Source organism: Natator depressus, chromosome 8 (genome assembly GCF_965152275.1).
Source record: "Natator depressus isolate rNatDep1 chromosome 8, rNatDep2.hap1, whole genome shotgun sequence".
Lineage (NCBI taxonomy): Eukaryota > Metazoa > Chordata > Testudines > Cheloniidae > Natator > Natator depressus.
The window spans coordinates 71,147,851-71,171,904 of record NC_134241.1 but is presented as its reverse complement, the minus strand read 5'-3'; the positions used below and the strand labels follow the sequence as shown (position 1 = coordinate 71,171,904).

The 24,054-nt window shown below is 41.2% G+C and overlaps 1 protein-coding gene and 1 long non-coding RNA gene across 2 annotated transcripts in view; one reads left to right on the top strand and one right to left on the bottom strand.

Moving 5' to 3' along the window:
• Positions 1-24,054, bottom strand: part of DPYD (dihydropyrimidine dehydrogenase) — a 552,826-nt gene that overhangs the window by 79,428 nt on the left and 449,344 nt on the right. The gene's annotated exons all lie outside the window — the stretch shown is intronic.
• Positions 9,260-12,020, top strand: LOC141992338 (uncharacterized). Its single transcript, XR_012640574.1, has 3 exons — positions 9,260-9,294; positions 10,032-10,213; positions 11,181-12,020. It is a non-coding gene; the product is annotated as an uncharacterized LOC141992338 (long non-coding RNA).

The following is a 24,054-nucleotide window of genomic DNA, read 5'->3' as shown; positions in this document are numbered from 1 at the left end:
GGTTATCAAGGGCTGGATGGGGTATGCCATATAGCTTACTGTAAAATAAAGAACTACTAGGTCTGATATGCAAAGCCCATTTATCCAGGCCTCAAACACAGGACCAAGGTTTGAACGTAAGAGAGAGAAACAGAGTATGTGGTGGAGATGACATTCTACTGCATGTTGAAAACTCCTCTTTTTCAGTATCTCATTAAAATGCAATACAACTGCTATTATTTAAAGCTAAACAATGAAAAAAAATCCTAAAATTTTAGAAAAATTATTTATTTTTCTGCTGAATAATTAGGGCTTTTGCTTTGTTTTTGATTTTAAAACACAGTCAGCGTTCATGATTAAAATGGAGGGAAGTCACGGAAATGCAGCATAATAAAATATATCAAGTGTCACAGGCATTATTTTGAACATCAAATAATCTCCTCTCCCTATTTAGTGCAAATAACTAGAACTGTGCTGCTATGATAACAGTGAACAGATACCAACATAGTGGTAGCGGTTGCCACACCAGAGATTATATTTGTTTAAAAAAAAAAATGCTGTTCTTTCCTGGGAGGAGGGAGACTTCACCTCTGTTGGAGGAATTAAGGTGCTTGCCAAGAGTTTACTGGTCTTGTTCTTGGTGTCAATGGGGCTCCTTTTCATTGTTAGTGTTCAGTCTTGCAAAGTGTTGAGCTCCTTCAGCTCTGAAGTTATGGGCAGCTGAAGGCACTTGGAACTGCCAAAAATTGCTATGCACCTTGCAGAATCAAGCGTGCCAGGCCAGACCCAATGCACTTTGAGTTCAGTAAAAAGACTCCCACTGATGTCAAGGACTTCCCAAGCAATCTAGTTTCACCTGGAAGCTCTGATAGCTCTCAGTCAAACTGGTTCAGCTGTTCACCATCACATCTACCCACCAATGTGAAAACAAATCCCTCTATCTCAGAAGTAATGGATATTAGGCTTGATACACCTTTACACTAAGGCCACTTTTCACAACTCTGGCAGCATAAAAGGGCCGTAAAGTACATCCACTTTAACGGCACTTTACACTGCCAAAGCAGCTGTAAAAGGGTCTTAGGATAAACAAGAATCAAGCCCTCCCCCCCCCGTTTAAAAAAACAGGTCAGTGTGGGAATTCCTAACTCCTGTGAAAATAATGGCAAAGTTACACACAAATACTATATAATTATTTGTATTTTTCCATATATTTATTTTTTCTACCATATTGTTTGAATCTTGAAATTGTATATTTGGCCTTTTTAATTCAGCTATATACAGTAACCAAAGAAATAGACAAACAAGAAAACCCCTAATATCAATCAAGCAGTAGCTGGCATAACACTGAAATTAGGTCGTAATTCTTAGTAGTGTTCTTTGTATAGCAATGTAAAATTTAGTTTTAATTTATTTTTGTTACAGTAATTACGCTGTGGATTTTCTTTACAAATGTAAATTCAGATTTGTACTACAGTAGACTAAACTTTACAAAGAAAAAAGAAGCTGATACTAAGTATTCACATTATTTGTAATGAACAACAAATATTTTTGATGATTGTGCTACTATGAAAAGAAAAACAAAAATCTACCCACCACCTCCCTCTCTCTGCATATATATTCTAGCAAGGTAGTTGACACTGTTATCTTCCCAGAAGCTAAGTTCATAAAACCAGGGAAGGGGGAAAAAAAGAGAGAGAGAGAGAACACATGCGAGAGAGCAAATATCAGAGATCGGGAAAAAAGGTAGAATGGGAATAGATCTGGGAAAGTTCACCATTCAGTTACTGCAAATAATCAGTTCCTGTAAATAGTAACAGAATGAGAAAGTTTGAAGATTAGACCAAAACAAATAAAGGACATCTAATCTGATCTAAAGGGAACATTCTGCACATAATTGTATTGTATAATCCTGATATTTAAAAGAAACTTTATATAGATAATCCATATTTTAAATAACTCAGACAAATGTACAAGACAAGACATTTGCATCTAATTCATTATTTGTCATAATTATTCTATATACTCTTTCTCTCTCCCTCCTGTAGGTGGCCACCATAAACTACACTTATCAAATAACTCATTAGCAGGGTTTTCAATACTGTCATATCCAGATAATTAGCAATTTATTTAAATAACCAATTTCTGTGGAAATAATTGCCATGGAATGCCCTGAACCTACTTTTTATGAACTATAATAAAAGTGTTAAAATAATCCCTGACATTTGCAAATGCCATTAGTTCACCTTTCCTTTTGATAGTGCTATGGCATTATGTTTAAACAATTACCCGATAATGCAGCAGTTTAATGGAATAGTGCAGCAAGCACATCCTTCAAAATGGCCAGTGAATACATTTATATGCAGAAGAAAATTCAGTGAACAGACATGTCTGGAGAGAAATATGATATACAGCTAGTATAAAACCCCAGAATGAAAGCTATTAGTACCACATAATGCTCAAAGTACTAGTAAACAGATGATGCACCAAAATGTCATGTTCAAGATGGATGCGGCCTATAGTTTAGGCGTACAATTCAGAATCAGATTTATCAAGGAACGTGGATAACTCTTCTATCAGTGGCACCTATCTCTTCCAGAATCAGTTTGGTCCATCACTAATTTATATAATAATAGATATTTGCTAAATTTACTAATAAATTATTTACTGATTCCAGATCTTGTTAACAAATAACAAAGTTTTTGATTTTGCAGTGTAGTCCAGCATATGACATTTTAGTAAATCCCTGGGTTCTCCAAAATAAAGAAGGGCCCCTGAGTATTTCCATTCAAAACTTTTAATTACATGTTCATTTCTCAAAAATAATCTTGAAGGGAATATTTGCTTTATAGGCCACACCAGAATGGTGCCTACAATATCTTAGATAATTAGCCATCATCTTTAAAGCAAGGACTGACTCTGACTGGTATTTGGTTTTAATTATCATACTTCAATGGTGAATCCCTGCTCCATGAAGTTAATGGCAAAATTCCCATGGACTTCAATGAGGGCAGGATTTTACCCCAAAACTTCAGAACTAGGATTACCATCCTGCCACATTTAGGACGGTGTCTGGGTCACTACAGTCTGCCACTCATTTTTATTCTCAGCTAATGATATTCTCAGCCAGTTATATCCTCCAGAGGAGATGGAAATGAAGAAGGGTCTACATTTTCTTTGCTAATTGTTTGTCTTTTCCTTTGCCTTGTGTCAAAAGGCTGTCCTTTTCAGGATTTTAATGTTTTTGAGTCCATTCTGTGTATGTCTATAACCACCAATAATTATTTTGCTCCACTTTCTCCCTCAAAACAAAAAATGAAAATGCAGGAAATGTTGGCATCAACTATGATCTAAAACAAAGAGGAAAAAGTGGCCTTTTCAGTTTTCCCCCTTCCTGAATTATTAGTGGTGATTATTTATGAACCTTCCGTTGTAAAGTTCATAAAATCACCAGAGTTCTTATTCAATAAATGTTTAGTTGTCATAGGAGATTTCTTTAAATTAATAAATGTTAGATTTGGGGATCAGAGAGAAAAGGAAAATTTTTCTTACCTGTAAATGTTATTTCCCTAGTGGACAAGATCAGTTTCTAACTTGATAGGTTTTCACTTACATCACACTTTAAAAGAGAGGAGGAAACAACAGGGCTGCAGGCTTTTGGGGTGCTTACACAAGGCCTCTGGAGGGTGCTCCTAATGTACCCAGCCATGAATGTGACAGTATTTACTATCACGCATACTTACAATCTGGGAAATGTGAGTGACCCAGTGAGAATAAAACTGATTAGAGAAGTCAAGCTCAGGTAAAGGGAAAAAATTTTATCCAGAATTCAGGCAAGTCTTTGGGGGTAGGGACCTTCTTTTACTCTGTCTTTTGCAGCACCTACCAGAATGAGGCCCTGATCCTGATTGTACCTGACTGTAAAATAATACAAATAAAAAAGGCAATCATCACTGAGATAAACTCCCAAAATAGCACTAAGGGAAGGAACATCTGAGGAATACTTTGTTCATCAGAGAAACATCATTCATAGATGCCTTACAAGATAGTCTCCCAATGGATAGATCGGTTTCTACTTAGATAGGTTCTGTGCCTCACTCACTCAACCAAAGGGTGCAACTACTTCTTTAGAACACAAAGTTCACAGACACTACTCATTCTCAAGCCTGAAGCTGCATCTGCAGATAGCCACCGAGCTGAACACATCTATATATCTACACTTGGAGTGAGGGTGTGATTTCCAGCTTGTGTAGACATCCTGCCACTGATTCCCACCAAGCTAGCATGCTAAAATGAGTAGAGTAGCCAGGGAGGGGTGAGTGGCGGCATGGGCTAACCACCCTGGGTACAAAACGCCTGAGTCGTAAGGGTACATACTTGGCAGAGGCAGCCCGTGCCGCCACTGGCTGCTGCCTGTGCGATTGTGGCTACACTACTATGTTTAGTGTGCCAGCTTGATAAGAGCTAGCACAAGCGTATCTATGTGAGTTGGGAATCGCACCCCCAGATCTAACTGTAGACATATTTTTGCTAGTCACACAGCCGCTTGCAGATTGGCTCTAGGGATGCAATGCCTCTATTTGCCTGGGGGATGGCATTAGATATATCAGAATGGGCTTTAGCTCCCTACCGGACAATGCCTACCCTGGACAATATGGCTTCAGTTCTAAAAACCATTTAAGTGTGTGTGTCTAAATTAATCCCTGTTCAACCAAATATGTCAGCAGACGCTTAGCTCTAAGCACACAATGGGTCTTAACCCTTTGTCCAAGAGCTTGGTGGAACAGTGCAGGACTGCTGAACTGGGACCTTTAAGTCCCTAAAATTCATTTTAAAATGTTAATGCTGCTGAGAACATCTGTGACAACTCCTTGTGGTGATAACCTTGGTGGTATTCGAAAGGCTTTAGATATACGTTAATCAGCATTTATCTAGGACTGCTCCCAGTTGTTTGGTGAACAAGCTTATAAATGCAACAGAAAATGAAAGAAATAAGACCAAAAAAGCTCAAAAAGCTCAAATACAGGGTTTCTTTCCCCACTAATGTACCCAAACATCAGAGTTTTCAGGCTTATCTATTCTATGGATCTGTCTCATGCAGTTGCTAGTGGTTTAATAATTTGACATGTTAATAAAATAAAAATAAAACTAAAACAAACACCACCACCAAAAGACTACTGATCTGCTAGGAAGGCAAGAATACAATACTATTGTGGGACAAATGACCCTATTTTAGTTGAATGGATTGCTTGCCAATGCACTAATGTAAAATATGTACACTCAGTAGACAGATATATTTCCATATTCACATATACATAAAACAGAGTGGATGACACGTCCCCTGATAAAACCTGTTACTTCAACACTTCAAGTGAAAAGTGTTAAAATAAATGGCTCATCACATACAAGTGTTAAAATAAATGTTTATTTCAACACTCTGCGTGTCATACCCGTGTATTTCAACACTTGCCGTTTCTCAAGACTCATGCAACCAGGAATAGGAGAGATATAGATAACACAGGACAACTGAAAAAAGTTTGTGTGGTACATGATGATTGGGATGCTCTTTACAAATTAAAACGATAAGTGGGAGATACCTTGAAAGTACTGGGAATCTGTTTGCGCTTGTAAGCTGGTAGGCTCTCACCAGCCAAGGAAAGAACCAGTACTACACCATTTCAAGAGCCAGGTTTCAGAGCAGCAGCCGTGTTAGTCTGTATCCGCAAAAAGAAAAGCAGTAGTTGTGGCACCTTAGAGACTAACCAATTTATTTGAGCATAAGCTTTCGTGAGCTACAGCTCACTTCATTGGATGCATGCAGTGGAAAATACAGTGGGGAGATTTTATATACACAGAGAACATGAAACAATGGGTGTTACCATACACACTGTAACAAGAGTGATCAGGTAAGGTGAGCTATTACTAGCAGAAAAGAAAAAAAACCTTTTGTAGTGATAATCAAGGTGGGCCATCTCCAGCAGTTGACAAGAACGTGTGAGGAACCGTGGGGGAGGGGGAAATAAACATGGGGAAATAGTTTTACTTTGTGTAATGACACATCCACTCCCAGTCTTTATTCAAGCCTAATTTAATGGTGTCCAGTTTGCAAATTAATTCCAATTCAGCAGTTTCTCGTTGGAGTCTGTTTCTGAAATTTTTTTGTTGAAGTATTGCCACTTTTAGGTCTGAAGTCAAGTGACCAGAGAGATTGAAGTGTTCTCTGACTGGTTTTTGAATGTTATAATTCTTGACGAATTTATTCTTTTGCGTAGAGACTGTCCGGTTTGGCCAATGTACATGGCAGAGGGGCATTGCTGGCACATGATGGCATGTATCACATTGGTAGATGTGCAGGTGAACGAGCCTCTTATGGTGTGGCTGACGTGATTAGTCCTATGATGGTGTCCTCTGAATAGATATGCGGACACAGTTGGCAACAGGCTTTGTTGCAAGGATAGGTTCCTGGGTTAGTGGTTTTGTTGTGTGGTGTGTGGTTGCTGGTGAGTATCTGCTTCAGGTTGGGGGGCTGTCTGTAAGCAAGGACTGGCCTGTCTCCCAAGATCTGTGATAGTGATGGGTCATCCTTCAGGATAGGTTGTAGATCCTTGATGATACGTTGGAGAGGTTTTAGTTGGGGGCTGAGGGTGATGGCTAGTGGCGTTCTGTTATTTTCTTTGTTGGTCTTGTCCTGTAGTAGGTAACTTCTGGGTACCCTTCTGGCTCTGTCAATCTGTTTCTTCACTTCAGCAGGTGGGTACTGTAGTTGTAAGAAAGCTTGATAGAGATCTTGTAGGTGTTTGTCTCTGTCTGAGGTGGTTGGCGCAAATGCGGTTGTATCGTACAGCTTGGCTGTAGACAATGGATCGTATGGTGTGGTCTGGATGAAAGCTGGAGGCATGTAGGCAAGCATAGCAGTCAGTAGGTTTCTGGTATAGGGTGGTGTTTATGTGACCATTGCTTATTAGCACCATAGTGTCCAGGAAGCGGATCTCTTGTGTGGACTGGTCCAGGCTGAGGTTGATGGTGGGATGGAAATTGTTGAAATCCGGGTGGAATTCTTCAAGGGCTTCTTTTCCATGGGTCCAGATGATGAAGATGTCATCAGTGTAGTGCAAGTAGAGTAGGGGCATTATGGGACAAGAGCTGAGGAAGCGTTGTTCTAAGTCAGCCATAAAAATGTTGGCATATTGTGGGGCCATGTGGGTACCCATAGCAGTGCCGCTGATTTGAAGGTATACATTGTCCCCAAATGTGAAATAGTTATGGGTGAGGACAAAGTCACAAAGTTTAGCCACCAGGTTTGCCGTGACATTATTGGGGATACTGTTCCTGATGGCTTTTAGTCCATCTTTGTGTGGAATGTTGGCGTAGAGGGCTTCTACATCCATAGTGGCTAGGGTGGTGTTTTCAGGAAGATCACTGATGGATTGTAGTTTCCTCAGGAAGTCAGTGGTGTCTTGAAGATAGCTGGGAGTGCTGGTAGCATAGGGCCTGAGGAGGGAGTCTACATAGCCAGACAATCCTGCTGTCAGGGTGCCAATGCCTGAGATGATGGGGCATCCACGATTTCCAGGTTTATGGATCTTGGGTAGCAGATAGAATACCCCTGGTCGGGGTTCTATTTCCCCATGTTTATTGCCCCCCCCACCGTTCCTCACACGTTCTTGTCAACTGTTGGAAATGGCCCATATTGATTATCACTACAAGAGGTTCCCTCCCCCCCACTCTCCTGCTGGTAATAGCTCACTTTACCTGATCACTCTTGTTATAGTGTGTATGGTAACACCCATTGTTTCATGTTCTCTGTGTATATAAATCTCCCCACTGTATTTTCCACTGCATGCATCCGATGAAGTGAGCTGTAGCTCACAAAAGCTTGCGCTCAAATAAATTTGTTAGTCTCTAAGGTGCTACAAGTACTCCTTTCCTTCCTTGGGGAGATGGGAAGGAATTTTTTCCTGCAGCGCCAGACTAGCCAAGGTGAGATGGGGTTTTTGCCGTCCTCACAGCAGGTTGGGAGCTTAGTTGGGGTGAACATGAAATGGGAGTTAGGCTATGATGTCACAACTCATTATGTAAGTGAGAGGGAGATGTCCAGTGCAGGTACGCTGCAGGGAAGGGATATGGTGATCAGATAAAATGGACTGGTAAAGGAGTTATGGGAGGTATTCTTTAAAGGAGTGGAAATGGGGGAGGGGATGTTTTGGGGTTCCTATGACTGGTATGGCAGCGGGATTGGCCTTGTATCCCTTCCCTTTACAGCCCCCCTTGACCCTCATTTGAGAGGTGGGAATGGCAGAGTCCCAGGAGTGGATTGGCTGGTGACCAGGATAGTTAAAGAGGGAAGGCTGACAGCAGCACCTCCTACTACGGGTATATGTAAATGATTATGAAATTACCTGCACGCTTTTATCTGCTGGGTACTCCCAAGCATTTAGGAACCCATTTGTGGCCAAATTAAAGCACACCCCTTGTCTCCAGTTGTTCTTTCACCACAGCCGGACAATGGAAGCGCAGCAAGCCCCCACTTTTGCATAGTGTCTTTTGACAACAATCTGTGTTAACAGCGCAGGCAGGATGCAGCAACTAGATAGCAAGAAAATATTCAAAAACCTCAGTGAGCCATCTCAGGGTAATATGTTTTGATAGCTTGTAAACCTGTACAACTGAGGGACAGGCCTTTGGAAACCTCTAACAATCAAGGGGAGAAGGCTGCACAGATTTTAGCAAGAGGGATGTGGTCTTAGGAGGGCAAAGAACTCATTTTGTGGACTTTTGGTTACTTGGGAGGGAAGAGCTATTTATTGGTTTGGCTGGAGGGCTAACCTAAATTAAGCTACCCAAAGCAAGGAGAGACTCTGGCAGCAACACAGCTAGACAATGAGGAGGACTGATGTTGATCAGTGGCTGCCCCTGAGGAATGAAAGATGAGACCCTGCTTCAGCAACCTACAAACAAATTCACTATCTCAAACCAAGACACTGCACAGTTACAGACTCTGTCTGTATACATCTCTCTCTCAGTACATATAGTATAAAGTTATCTTCCACCAGTTTCACCTTTGGCAGATAAAATACTATAATCATTTTATAGCGGAATGGTGTACAATGCAATGGAAGTTCTTCACTGGAAAAAATACTATGTTTTCACTCTTTTACTTTCCTCAGCAGTGATTAGTTCCAGAAAGATGAGGTATCATCATTCCTCTGAAGGCATTGTCGGATATAAGATTGGTCCTCAGAAGTTGGCAACATATAATAAATGTGCTTTATTCCTAAACATCAATCAGTTTCAAGAATGGCAGTTGCTTGCAAAATGGTAATAATAGAAATATTCAGCGAATAACTACCACAGACATTAAAACACTGGTTGACAGATGTGAAGTGTTCTTGTATAATTATGGTTTCATAACTAGATACATCAGTTCCTAAATATTTAGTTCCTTATATTTCTGTATTTTTGTAATGAAATTTACATGACAGCATTAAGTTGTTTTTTTTTTAAACTAAATCAAGAGACAGCTGATACCTCTGCCTTTAATTAAACTTGGGTATTATATATAAGGATGGCGATTTCCCAGCATGACTTGTTTCTCTAAAGTGATAAGAGTACAACAGATAGCCTAAATCAATAAAAAAAAGAAACATGTTGAAAGACTCCTGCCATTATTTTAGCTGAGAGTGTTTAGTTAGCAGAAGGGTATTGGGTAATACCCTAGTGGAATAGTAGCATGTCGGAGCTACATAATCTAATAGAGAGACAAGGTAGGTGAGGTAATATATTTTATTGGTCAGTAGTGTAAAAGAACCTTAGTCTTCATTTTTTCTGAACTATAAAAGCTCTCGATATGTAACACAGGATAATAAATAATGTAAGTTTATATTTACATCAGTCCCATTTATGACCAACCTTCATAACAATGGTCAGCATGACACTACTGACTTCAAGATGGAACCTTATATTGTATTTTGATTCTGGCTTTTGCATGCTTTTGCATTAATGACAGTTATAACAGGATTAATAGACATAAGGACTCAATTGTTCAATTTATTCAGAAGCAACACTAAGGGTATGTCTACACTACCCGCCGGATTGGCGGGCAGCGATCTAGTCTAGATGCGACAAATCGACCCCTGAGCGCTCTCCTGTCAACACTTGTTCTCCACTGCCATGAGAGGAGCAGGTGGAGTCAACGGGGGAGCAGCGGCAGTTGACTCACCGTGGTGAAGACACCATGGTAAGCTGATCTAAGTACGTCTAAGTTGCGTAACTTAGATTGATCCCCCCCAGCCCAGTGTAGACCAGGGTTAAGGGATACAGGGAAATACCAGCGTACTGGTCCATCTGATTATTTTAATAGTTATCCAATGAAGGCATCTCAAAGGATGAGTAAGGAACTTAATTTTCATATATATTCAGTCTCCTGGCCTCCATTTAAAAAAACCTGACAAAATACAAAACAGCCCCTAAGAGTGCTCAGTGAATGTCTTCTTTGAAACACTGTTCACTGATCAAAACTGAGCGGAATTAACTCAAATCCATGGGTCCACCAAGAAAACACCCATTTGATTTGAAAATAGACTTTAGAACATTTCTCATGGCTACTGTAATAAGACCAGCAATATTTGCTGTTTATATAACACCTTTTGATATCAGACAATATCAAAATATTTTACAAAGGTACTAGAATCTCGTATTACAGAAGAAAACGAGTACTAGTGGCACCTTAGAGACTAACAAATTTATTTGAGCATAAGCTTTCGTGAGCTACAGCTCACTTCATCGGATGCATTCAGTGGAAAACCAGTTTTCATGCATCCGATGAAGTGAGCTGTAGCTCACGAAAGCTTATGCTCAAATAAATTTGTTAGTCTCTAAGGTGCCACAAGTACTCCTTTTCTTTTTGCGAATACAGACTAACACGGCTGCTACTCTGAAACCTGATATTACAGAAGAGGAGACTGAGGTGCAGAGGGGAAGAGTTGGGTGCATATAGCCCAGATCTCCCTTGCTCTTGCCAAGAAATCACACTGCCATCTCCCCCAAAGGGGCCAGTATTTAATTAACAGTGAAATAAATAATACTTGTTACTGTGGAAAGCAGTAAATCCATGAAGGATGGTAAACTGCTGCCAAAGCAGTGCAGTTAACAACCCATTCACCCACCAGATACCAGCCATATAATTTTTTTTTCCATTTCTTTAGGTGACTTCATTTATCTCCTTAATATGCCCAGCACTAGCGATGGACTGAACTACAAAAGCTGGATGTAGATTTTGAGCCCCCAAAAGCTCAGTTATGCTTGGATCTAGGATTTTGATTCGGCCCATAATAAAGATACATAGAAAAATCTCTGAACCTGGGTTTGGATTGTAACCTTTCTGCTCCCAAATCTGTGAGTGTTCTTTGATCTGATGGTTCAATTCAGGAGTCAAATGCAACTCCACTTTGTGGTACTTGTTGCTATTTTGTATTCAATGTGCATTAAGAACACAGCGATCCTCTTCACATGCCAGCAGGACACTCCTTGTGAGCTAGCTCAGGTGACTGCTGTTACCAAGTAAATTACACACTAAGGGTCCGATCCTGCAAACTGATCCTCATGGATGGATGCTTATGTCCACTCGGAACCCACTGAAGTCAGTGGGCTCCACACAAATATAGGAGTCGTCCTATTCACAGCAACTTGAAGAATCGGAGCATTACTGTGCTCACTCATGGACACTTTCCATTTCTTTCTTTCAGTCAATCTAAAAGGAAAGACCTTCATACTGAAAGCACTTCTTTGTTTTAGCCTAAGAAAAATATCTTTGGACAAAAGCAAAAGTTGCTTCCTTTTTCTTGTTGGACATGCAGTATTGAGAAGGAATTCTGAATATTACTAAAGAAACTTTTGTAACAGGCAACATTTGTATGACCTATCATTGATAAATTTTGTATGGAATGTTCATTGAGGAAAACTCACAAAAACATAAATGTTTAATGCGAAATTCTAACACATCTGTCCAGCATGGTAAAGCCAGCATTGAAATCCAATACACCACAGAGCCTAGACAAATGCATTTTTGGAATCAAAACAAATACTGGTAATTTAAGAAAATACTATGAAACACACACAAAGGCTGTACAATACCGTATGTTGCACAATACATCTAAGTAATCAATTTAGTTTATCCACCAAATTTCTGAGGAGCCCAAAGAGGCTTAAATTCTTTACTCAGAAATTTAACAAGTAAACAGTAAGCTTTATAAACAGGATGTATTTACAATTAGAAAAAAATAACAATTTGTGGTATTTTTAGCTACATAATCTTCTTAATTATATCCTGTAATGAATTTATGTCTAAGCTTAGCTTTTGACCCCTGCCTTTCAGGGACTGATAGTTTGGGATGTGGTTGTTATAATAGTACAAAAGATTATTAATATCTATAAGCCCTTTTACTTTTAATAGTTTTTACGTTGGGAAGTTTGAAATCATGCATGTTTTATGGCACCATTTGCCATTTCACACACTGTATGATAGTAAAGATGTTATCTACCTTAAGTATACAAGCAGCCTTGGAAGTATTTTATTCTCAAATCAAATTAATTCATGGTTACAGCATTTAAGATACATTGGAAATCCCTAATTCAAGTGGACAGTATCACCTATAAAACCAAAATAAATGGAGTAGGATAACAGTTTTCAGACTTGGGTTACAGTGTCAATGCAGAGACTTGAGCTCCGTTAATTCAACAAGCTTGATCTTGCTTGCCAGAGCATGCCTGTCAATATTTAGCTCCCAGGGAGCATGTCACGAGTTTTTACGAAAACTAGCTTAAATACAAAATACTACAGCAGCTGCTGTGATCCTTTTTCTAACACTGAGATTAAACTGCTGAAATTTGTTTTGAGCTTTTTAAACCAGGAAACGTGTTTTCCATACACCTACTGTAACAAGAATATGAGAAATAGCATTAAGGGATTGCAAATGTGGTTATTAGGGTTTATTAAAATATAGAAAAATACTAGATATTTTACATGAACCTATTGCAAGATATTTTTACATCAGGCATGTAAATTCCACTTTGACTTTTTTCTCTCTGACATGAAATTAGAAAACAGGCAAAGTTAGAATCAGTTGCTTTGATGCCTTTGGAAAAAGTCTGTAATGCAGATGAGTCACATAAGCCCCCCAAATTTTCTAAAATGATCAAGCTTCATGCCTATCAGCCTGTGAGGAGACCTGCATGCCAAAGCTCTGTTTGCCAATACATCAGACTTTCAGCATGTCACTTTTTCCTTTAGGACTCCTGCCTGTAAGGCTCCCCAAACACCAAGAAAAAGTCACCAATCACCGTTGGGGCAGTTGGGAGCAGACTTGGAGGATCTGCCAGGAGCAAAGGTGTCCCAGTGGGGAGGGTGGCACCCAGGAGCAGCTTAACAATGGAGAAGGTGAAAGCAGTGGGAAAGCACTAGTGCTTCCATGCCTTCCCCACCTGACAGACCTCTTGTGGTTTGTCAGAGAGGCGTCCCACTGATGTGACCCACTGAGGACTTCCAGAGATTTTCACAAGCTTCTCAGGGAGATAGGGGAGAAGATAAGGGGGAAGACACACTCCCTGATGACCTTCTTAGACACTTAAAACTACTAGCACATCAATAAGTATGCTGCTGCATAGCATACTCTCAGAGGTGCAGAGCAGCAGCCTAGAATAACCAGCAGTGAACATGGTCTCTTCGTATTCCCACTTTCAAAATCACCTCTTCGGTAGGATTTCAGGAAACCATTTAGTTTAATAGAGAAAGCAACTATGCAGATTCCACATCTTTCCCCAAGAGTGTACACTCCTGACACACAAAGTTTCTCAAAGGCTACAAAAGGAGTACCCCTTGTTAAAATACAGGCAGCATAGCACTGGGCAACTGTTCACAAATCAGTGGAAATACTGCCAGGGCTGGCACAATCAACAGTCATGCATCTGATGTGGCAGCTATAGTTAAGGGTGGCAGTCAATATTCAGGCATGAGTGTTGCTGGGATGAGCTCACTTAGGGTGACCAGACAGCAAGTGTGAAAAATGAGGACAGGGGATGGGATAATAGGTGCCTATATAAGACAAAGCCCCAACTATCAGGACTGTCCCAATAAAATCAGTAACCCTAAGCTCACCACAAACAGATCATGGACTGATAATCAGCCTGTTTCCCCCCAATCCAGTCAGTGATGTCTACAGGACCTTGAAGCACATAGGCATGGCTGTGCACAACTGAACATCGCGTTGTGTTTTCACCAGTGCACATGATTGTGAAATGTAAGTTAAGGCTGCCTCTCCTTTTGGTAATCTCCCTTTTGGGTTTGTTAGCCGGCAAAGAGCTCCACTGCGTCCGTGGAATGTCTTAACTTTGCTGAGATTGGTATGGTACTGTAGAAACCAAGTAATTGTATTTCCTGATCTCTTGACACTAAACACACCTTTTTCACATACCTTTCCACATCTGCCGTCTGTACATACCACAGTCACCTGGGAGCATGACTCAAACTCTGAAGTATCTAGTTTCAACAGGGCACCAACCTTAATGTTGTTCACCTGCTCCCTCTGTGACTTAATAATGGTGGTTTAATCCTTAACGGTCAGCTCCCTTGTGGATTTAAAGCCAGGTCTTTTAACAATGAGCTTTATACAGTGTATGTTAATGGAGAAGACTCCTGCAATTATCTGGGAATATAGATATTGCAAATGGGTGATTAACTGACAAACAGAATTATTACAGTAGTTTTCCTATAGGATTTTTGTACGTATTTATTGCTTTTAAGTAGAATGCTTATGCAGCTCATTTTGTACAATACTGTTTCTTGCAAGAATATACACATATTAAAATGCAAATGTCTTGGTTGACTATTATATATCGGTTGCATTTATTTGAAAACATGCAAGGCCAAAAAAATGTCCCTGTGGTTGTGAAATACTGTAGTAAACACGTTTGGTGATAACTCATCGGAGATGTGGTAACGTGCAATGAAATACAAATCCAAGATCTAGTTTTCCTAGAACAAATCTGCCTATTTTTCCCCTTCTCTATTTTCTACTTGCACTGTTAGGATTTGCTCACCACCCAAGTAGGATATTAAAAAATACAGAATGCTAGCAGGATTTAGCCAAATAAAAATGTGCTCACTAGGGTGAAATCACAACAAATCACAGCTAACTAAAGCTCGGGAAATTACAAAGGTGATTCACAAGAGTGCTGGGATGGAGGGTGATAACAGAAACAGAAGCACTCCCTCCCCTAATAATTAACTTTCTGCGCCCTCCAAAAATCTCCACACACTTTTTTTTTTTTTTTTTAAACTAAACCTCTGTAGAACTCACTCGCTAGCTGGAGTGCCCTCATGTTGCTGGGTGTTGGGTAGTAGGATCTTTTTCTTTGACCCCCCCATGCTAACAGCTGTTCTGGCCCTGGCTCCTTCTTAAAACTCAGCTCTCTAGCCTGGGCACATTCAATCTCACCCCTTCCAGGGTATCAGTGTGCCATACAACTCTAGTTATCAATGCAGTGTCTTCTACCGATCCTAGGCTCCTCTGCAGTCCCACTCTCCTCACAGTTTCCCAGGCTTCCCCTCCAGAATCTCCCAACAGAATGTAGAAAACCCCAAACAAACCAAACCCCACTACAACCACCATTTCCCATAAGGGTTGAGTTTTCAATCCTGCTGGGTTTCCCCAGCTCCCTATTCCTGTTTGGGATACAAACACACAGGGCTATTTCCTTGGAGTCTTGCCCCTTTCTCAGGGCCTACCATCACAGCTAGCTCCTCTCCTACAGCCTCTTTACAGTTCCTCTCTGGGAGTGACTCTCTTTTTCCTTTGGCTTTTTCCTTGGTCCCTCTCCTAGACCTTCCCAGGTACTTTTCACTTCCCTCCTTAATGAAGATGACCCAACTGTTTCCCAGCTGTGTCTGACAACAAATTAAGTCTGATACAACCTCCAGGTGCAGCAAGGTGGGCTAACTGACTCTCAGATTCCTGTGAATCCTTTGTTCACCTGTATGGAGTTCACAGCCTCTCACCCTTTTTATTAAAAAGATGTAAAATGAAGCCTGGGTTTGAAAGTAGAGCTTGGCAAAATTTTCTGACCAAAACGTTTACTGAAGTGAAAAATGCTGATTTAGCAACACTGGTGTTGGTGTTGATTTCATCAAATGTTTTCAGGTGAAAACAAAACAACATTTTTTAAAAAATGAAATATTTCAATTTATATTTCATATTGACTTTTTGAAATGAATCTTCAATCTTTTGATTCAAAATTACTTTTTGTCTCAAAATTTCCTGTAATATTATTTAAAAGTTACAAAATTCTTAAAATAAAAAAACATTTTATTCAACCCCAAAAATAACCTTTTTAAAAAAACTTTTCACTTAGCTAGCTTTTTTTAAGGTTGTTTTTAGTTGTTTTCTCAACCTGAAGAGAGATTTTTCTCTCAATTTTTTGGAATTGCCAGTGAACTGAAAAATCCATTCTTTGCCCAGCTCCAGTCAAAAGTTTGTCCAGATGGTTTTTCCTAGAATACATGCACGATTCACAATCCCCATCATAACTCCCTAATGCTGGGTTTATTTGAGGTTTTTTTATTTTTTAACTGAAATTCCTGGGCCTTGGTTTACATGCAGGAACCCAAGGAAGGGAGCACAAGCTGACGCAGTGCCTAAACTGCTAGAGCTAGCACAACTTCCTTCCCCGTCACTGGCCACTGCTTGCGGAGGAGCTGGTTTCACCACTGTGTTGTTAATTCATTCTCAATCAATGAAGAGGCCAGCTCAGTGGAGGAGCCAGCTGAGCAGCTGATGTTGGTTACAGAAAATGGTGGGACGCATTCTCAACAGTGACAATGGAGCTCCTCCCACATCTCTCGGAAGTGCAGCTGCCTCCTGTCAGTGAGTGTGTATGGGAAAGGATGAGAAGAGGCACTTCTGAATTATAAAATGCTTAATTCTTTATCCTTAACTCAGACTTTCCTGGCTCTTCTTCATTTTTCAGTTCTTCACTTACTGAATGTATGTGGTGCATGTGTTGGGGGTTTTTTTCGGCCAAAGTAATAGATACAACTTTACAATCTTAACTGCATCCTAACGTATCTCTATCAGAGAATGTTCTTTAAATGGTTTTCTTTGAAGAAATGTAAGAACTTGCTGTAGATCTTTCTGATGAAAGAGATTATTGCTCTGAATACAAAAGTGATCAAAAGAAACATATGACATTCAATGAAATACTAGAAATCAGTATTCAAAATTAAGTACTGCCCTGGAAAAGACTGGGACCTAATTGACCCACAGCAGGTCAGCACTCAAAGTTTTTAAATCTGCTAGTACAGCTGTACACCAGAGTTGTTTACAAACTCTGCCATATCCTTGACCTTGTTGGAGATAAAGCTAGAAAACATTTGTACTGTGAACAACAAGTAAAATGTATAAGTTCCATGGGAGACAATAAACCATTCTCATTAATTCTACCACAAGGTTTCATGTGGAATTCAAAGTCAGCAGAAAGGTCACCTGCAGGTCTGATAAAGTCAGCAGCAAAGGATCTTGTAATATCTACATCTGAATTCAACCACACCTAGACCCTATCTCCTGGGCCAGCTCCTCCCTCTCCTTCTTACATCAAGGCTCAGTGAATTCTCAAACCCTGTCTTCTAGTATGGTTCCATTGTCAGCTGACAAAGGCTTGCAGCAGTGCATGGTCAGCAAACACTTGCTGACCACCTGATTAAGCTGAAACCACCTCCCAAAATGCTCATCTGGGTCACCAGATCATAGCACTGACACACCAGTTCCAGCCACTTACACATACTGATTCATAAGCAGCCCCTGCTCTCATACCAAAAGCTTGGATCCTCCTGCATTAAAAATATCTGCATGCCTGGGGTTTTTATTTTTTTAATCTGCAAGAGTGACTCCTGCTGGCTTCCAAATGCAATGTACCTCACTGCCACCAGCTTACACATACTGTGCATCTGTTTAACTGCCCCTCTTTCCTTGCAATGAATAAAATAATGAATAATAATAATTAATAATAATAATAATTAATAAAAATGTTCTATTTTGTATTAATTACCACAGGATACCAGATCTGTACCTGGCTCTAGCTCCTATTACTGCTTTGGAGACTGCAGAGCTGATTAGCATTCCTTAGCACACCTAATCAGGGAGAGGCAGCCGATGCGGTCATAGTGCACCCTGTCCCCAAAGCTTAGGCCCACTTCCTGGTAGTGAAAATCCACCCCATAAATGCTAACCCCGCCCCCCCATACTCCAATTGTACAGCAGCCCTTCACACCTCCCCCTTTATTTTTCTCCCTCACTGTTGCCCCAGGCAATCTGACCAGTCTATTCAATCTAAATCCTCCAGTCCTCACTCTATATTTGGACACAATTCCCATTGACTTACGTGGGATACCAGGGGGAGTAAGGTGTGAAAGATTTGGCCTGAAGACTGGCATACACATACTATGTATCTTATGAGGTGCTGAGACTTGGTGCAAAACAAAAACTTTGCAACAGGCTTTACCAAAGCTTTTTACTATTTGAAATTCTTTATATTTTACTTTAACTGCCATATTACAGTGAATGGAAAAATACTTAAATATCAAGTGATTTTCCAAAAATAATAATAATTTTTGTATAAGACACTTAAATCAACTATGACAAGTAGGATGAATTCAAAAGTAAACTTCAATAGAAGTTTTGTTTGATTTGTAACCTTCCTGCCAGGTGGAGTCGGCAACAACAAGGGCTGGGTTAAATATCTAGGGGTTCCTTTTGACAATAAAACACTGAACTGGCTCGAGCTCCAACCCAGTAATCTGGAAAAATTACACATGACCCTTGGGTGCTACTAAGAGGCAATGCTTCTCCACGCACAAGCACTGAGTCTGTTTACGGAAAAGAAAACTTTTATTAAAAGAGGAAAGGAACCTGGCATTAAATTGGGAAAACACCACAAGCATGGTTTGAAAACACATGATCATTAGCAACCCCTCTCCCTCCCCCCCCCGCCCGAGTACATTGGGCAGTGTTCCTTTGCTCAGTCTGTCACCTTGTGGTGTGAAAGTCGAACAACAAATGTTCCCTCCCTCCACCACACATGACTCGTACTTGTCAGCATCGACCAAGAATTCAGAGGTGTGTTCGCAGGAGTTCACCTCCCACCCTGGGAAGGTGGTACCAAGCAACCCTTCAGATGCTGCTGCTGTGTCGTTTACTCTGTGTTTACCCACTGGCACCCGCCACTCCATGGTCACTCATTCTCACGCTGGCCACTTCGCTGGCAGCTCAGTCGTCATTCACGTCATCACCGGCTGCTCCACCGTCATTCACTCTGCTATTGGCTGCTCTGTCATTAGCTGCTCCTCCATTATTCACTCCACTGCTGGCTGCTTCATCATCATTCACTCCGCCATTGCCCTCTCTACTGGGATGTCTTGAGGTCCCATCGCTTAACACAGCTCTCAGTGATTTCATCTGTTTGTGGGGGAGCCTCGCTGCTAATGCAGGTTGGGCAGTCTCTTTCGCCAGAGACACTATTCCATAGAAGGTCAAATGCTTAGACCTGGTTATTAATGATTTCAGCTCTAGTGATCCATAACAAAAGACTCTCAATTAAGTCTTAATCAGCTCTGTCATTACAGAGGGAGAAGGGGGGAGTCAAATGGTGTTTAGGGCCCTGAGGCAGAGCCCACACCACCAGATAGAAACACCTGTTCCCACCCTCTCTCATTTCCACTGGACTTTGGCACCCTTACATCTTGCTTAGCAAGCACAGTTCAGTTGAGGGTGAACCCCTCAATCAGGGCATGCCAAGCACAGTTCTGCTCCCCTTGATTTACACAACAAGGGTAACATTTTATTACCCCTGCACCCAACAACAAAGTGATTTACAATCCAATGCCAGCCAAAAGCTATCATTTGGGCAAGGCAGCTCCATCATGCTGCACACCTAGGCAGAGTGACTATGTGTGTGTCTTTGCAAACAAGGTCAGTTCCTGAAGTCTTCTCCCCCAGCTCATCACTAGAGAGCTCATTCAGACCCTACTTACAGATAGCTTTAAGCAGTATTACTAGTAAAAGAAATGATCCAAAATATTTTGAAGGATTTTTTGCATGTGCTTGTTTAAAATTAAAAGTCCCTCATAATCAAAAATGTAAGAGAGAGGTTACTTCTCCACTGGACCTGTTGTGCTTTCTCAGAATGTTAACCCTGCTGCCATAACCAATACCAATAGTCCCAGTCCTGTTCCTGGTACTGGGAGCAGAATTAGTCTCATACAAAGCCGACAACAAAGTTCACATATCTTGTACATTCATGTCTATTAACCACTGTAAGCAGTTTTGAAAAAAAAAATAAAAAAATAAACCCAAACGTATTTTCTTTGTCTATTCATTTTCCCCTCCCTTTACTTCAACAGAAGAGACTGGCAAATATTTTGAAAAATAAGGAGATTCACGCAAGAACCAGGATAAAGTTATGCAATGTCATTGTGATGCCCACTTTGTTCTGTGCTTCTGAAACTTGGCAAACGCTACAACAGGAAAGTCAACACATTCCATCAGAGATGCTTACATAGAATATTTGGTGTCCGCTGGTGAGATAAACTAATGCTGAGGTATTACAAAAGACTGGCCAACGGACTATAGAAAAAAAAAGCTGATGTGCTTTGGGCATGTGGTATAGATGTAAAAAAATTGTATTTTCCTAGACAAGCCCTCTATATTGGATACCACTTTGTGAAAAACTGAAAATAGGAGGACAACAGATGATATATAAGAAAACCATTAAGAAACATGTCGCTCTCCTGGAAGCAGACTTCAATGGAGCAAGAAATGTGGCATTAGACAGATGGAGGTGGAAACACGGGGTTGCCTCATGGTTCACAAGGCATGGAAGCATCTAATAATAAATAATAATAATTAATAATTTTCTTCAATAGTTACATCCATAAATTATTCTTGCTAACTGCAGAGTGTAAAATGTTATAACTGTCTATCCTAATCACATCAAATGCTACGTTCTGTTTTATGAGGAAACCTGGTGCAACGTATTTCACTACTTTAACTGCATGCATTAACTCCCATGCCATTGATGCCATTTTGATCCAGATTAAAACTAAATGCATTATTGCACTGCAATTCTGGATAGCGAAGTTCATCGTCATTCTCTTTTCATACCATATATGAAAGTGTCTGAATAAAATGTATCATTTCAGCCAAATGACTCTTTGACACTAGTCTTCACCTCTAGTAGGGGATACTGCCATAATCAATATAACGTGGTACCTCAATGGATAACTGTTCATTTAAAAAAAACCCCATCATTTGAAAATGAAATATTTTCACTGGAGACATTTTATATAAATTTTGATGCAAACAACAAAAACTACAACAGCAGCATGCACATTAATCTAATTACATGTTATTAAAATTGCCGAGACTCATCAAGCCCTCGGACCGCTACCCCTTCCTGCTTTTCCACGTGGGCACCAATGATACTGCCAAGAATGTCCTTGAGTGGATCACTGCAGACTACGTGGCTTTGGGAAGGAGGATAAAGGAGTATGAGGCACAAGTGATGTTCTCATCCATCCTCCCCGTAGAAGGAAAAGGCCGGGGTAGGGATCGTCTAATTGTGGAAGTCAATGAATAGCTACGCAGGTTATGTCGGAGAGAAGGCTTTGGATTCTTCGACCATGGGATGGTGTTCCAAGGAGGAGGAGTGCTAGGCAGAGACGGGCTCCACTTAACGAAGAGAGGGAAGAGCATCTTCGCGAGCAGGCTCGCTAACCTAGTGAGGAGGGCTTTAAACTAGGTTCACCGGGGGAAGGAGACCAAAGCCCTGAGGTAAGTGGGGAAGCGGGATACTGGGAGGAAGCACGAGCAGGAGCGTGTGAGAGGGGAGAACTGAAAACAAGGGGCAATCAGCAGGTTATCTCAAGTGCCTATATACAAATGCACAAAGCCTGGGAAACAAGCAGGGAGAACTGGAGGTCCTGGCAAAGTCAGGGAATTATGATGTGATTGGAATAACGGAGACTTGGTGGGATAACTCGCATGACTGGAGTACTGTCATGGATGGGTATAAACTGTTCAGGAAGGACAGGGAGGCCAGAAAAGGTGGGGGAGTTGCACTGTATGTAAGGGAGCAGTATGACTGCTCAGAGCTCAAGTATGAAACTGCAGAAAAACCTGAGAGTCTCTGGATTAAGTTTAGAAGCCTGAGCAACAAGGGTGATGTCGTGGTGGGAGTCTGCTATAGACCACCGGACCAAGGGGATGAGGTGGACGAGGCTTTCTTCTGGCAAGTCGCAGAAACTACTAGATCACACGCCCTGGTTCTCATGGGCGACTTCAATCATCCTGATATCTGCTGGGAGAGCAATACAGCGGTGCACAGACAATCCAGGAAGTTTTTGGAAACTGTAGGGGACAATTTCCTGGTGCAAGTGCTGGAGGAACCAACTAGGGGCGGAGCTCTTCTTGACCTGCTGCTCACAAACCGGGAAGAATTAGTAGGGGAAGCAAAAGTGGATGGGAACCTGGGAGGCAGTGACCATGAGATGGTCAAGTTCAGGATCCTGACAAAAGGAAGAAAGGAAAGCAGCAGAATACGGACCCTGGACCTCAGAAAAGCAGACTTTGACTCCCTCAGGGAACTGATGGGCAGGATCCCCTGGGAGAATAACATGAGGGGGAAAGGAGTCCAAGAGAGCTGGCTGTATTTCAAGGAATCCCTGTTGAGGTTACAGGGACAAACCATCCCAATGTGTAGAAAGAATAGTAAATATGGCAGGTGAGCAGCTTGGCTTAACAGTGAAATCCTTGCTGATCTTAAACACAAAAAAGAGGCTTACAAGAAGTGGAAGATTGGACAAATGACCAGGGATAAGTATATAAATATTGCTCGGGCATGTAGGAATGGAATCAGGAAGGCTAAATCACACCTGGAGTTGCAGCTAGCGAGGGATGTTAAGAGTAACAAGAAGGGTTTCTTCAGGTATGTTGGCAATAAGAAGAAAGACAAGGAAAGTGTGGGCCCCTTACTAAATGAGGGAGGCAACCTAGTGACAGAGGATGTGGAAAAAGCTAATGTACTCAATGCTTTTTTTGCCTGTGTCTTCACGAACAAGGTCAGCTCCCAGACTACTGCACTGGGCAGCACAGCATGGGGAGGAGGTGGCCAGCCCTCTGTAAAGGAAGAAGTGGTTCGGGACTATTTAGAAAAACTGGACGTACACAAGTCCATGGGGCCGGATGCGTTGCATCCGAGAGTGCTAAAGGAATTGGCGGATGTAATTGCAGAGCCATTGGCCATTATCTTTGAAAACTCATGGCGATCGGGGGAAGTCCCAGAAGATTGGAAAAAGGCTAATGTAGTGCCCATCTTTAAAAAAGGGAAGGAGGAGGATCCTGGGAACTACAGGCCGCTCAACCTCACCTCAGTCACCGGAAAAATCATGAAGCATGTCCTCAAGGAATTAATTCTGAAGCACTTAGACGAGAGGAAAGTGATCAGGAACAGTCAGCATGGATTCACCAAGGGAAAGTCATGCCTGACTAATCTAATTGCCTTCTATGATGACATAACTGGTTCTGTGGATGAAGGGAAAGCAGTGGGATGTGTTATTCCTTGACTTTAGCAAAGCTTTTGACACGGTCTCCCACAGTATTCTTGTCAGCAAGTTAAAGAAGTATGGGCTGGATGGATGCACTACAAGGTGGGTAGAAAATTGGCTAGATTGTCAGGCTCAACGGGTAGTGATCAATGGCTCCATGTCTAGTTGGCAGCCGGTATCTAGCGGAGTGCCCCAAGGGTCGGTCCTGGGGCCGGTTTTGTTCAATATCTTCATTAATGATCTGGATGATGGTGTGGATTGCACCCTCAGCAAGTTTGCGGATGACACTAAACTGGGAGGAGTGGTAGATACACTGGAGAGTAGGGATAGGATACAGAGGGACCTAGACAAATTGGAGGATTGGGCCAAAAGAAATCTGATGAGGTTCAACAAGGACAAGTGCAGAGTTCTGCACTTAGGACGGAAGAATC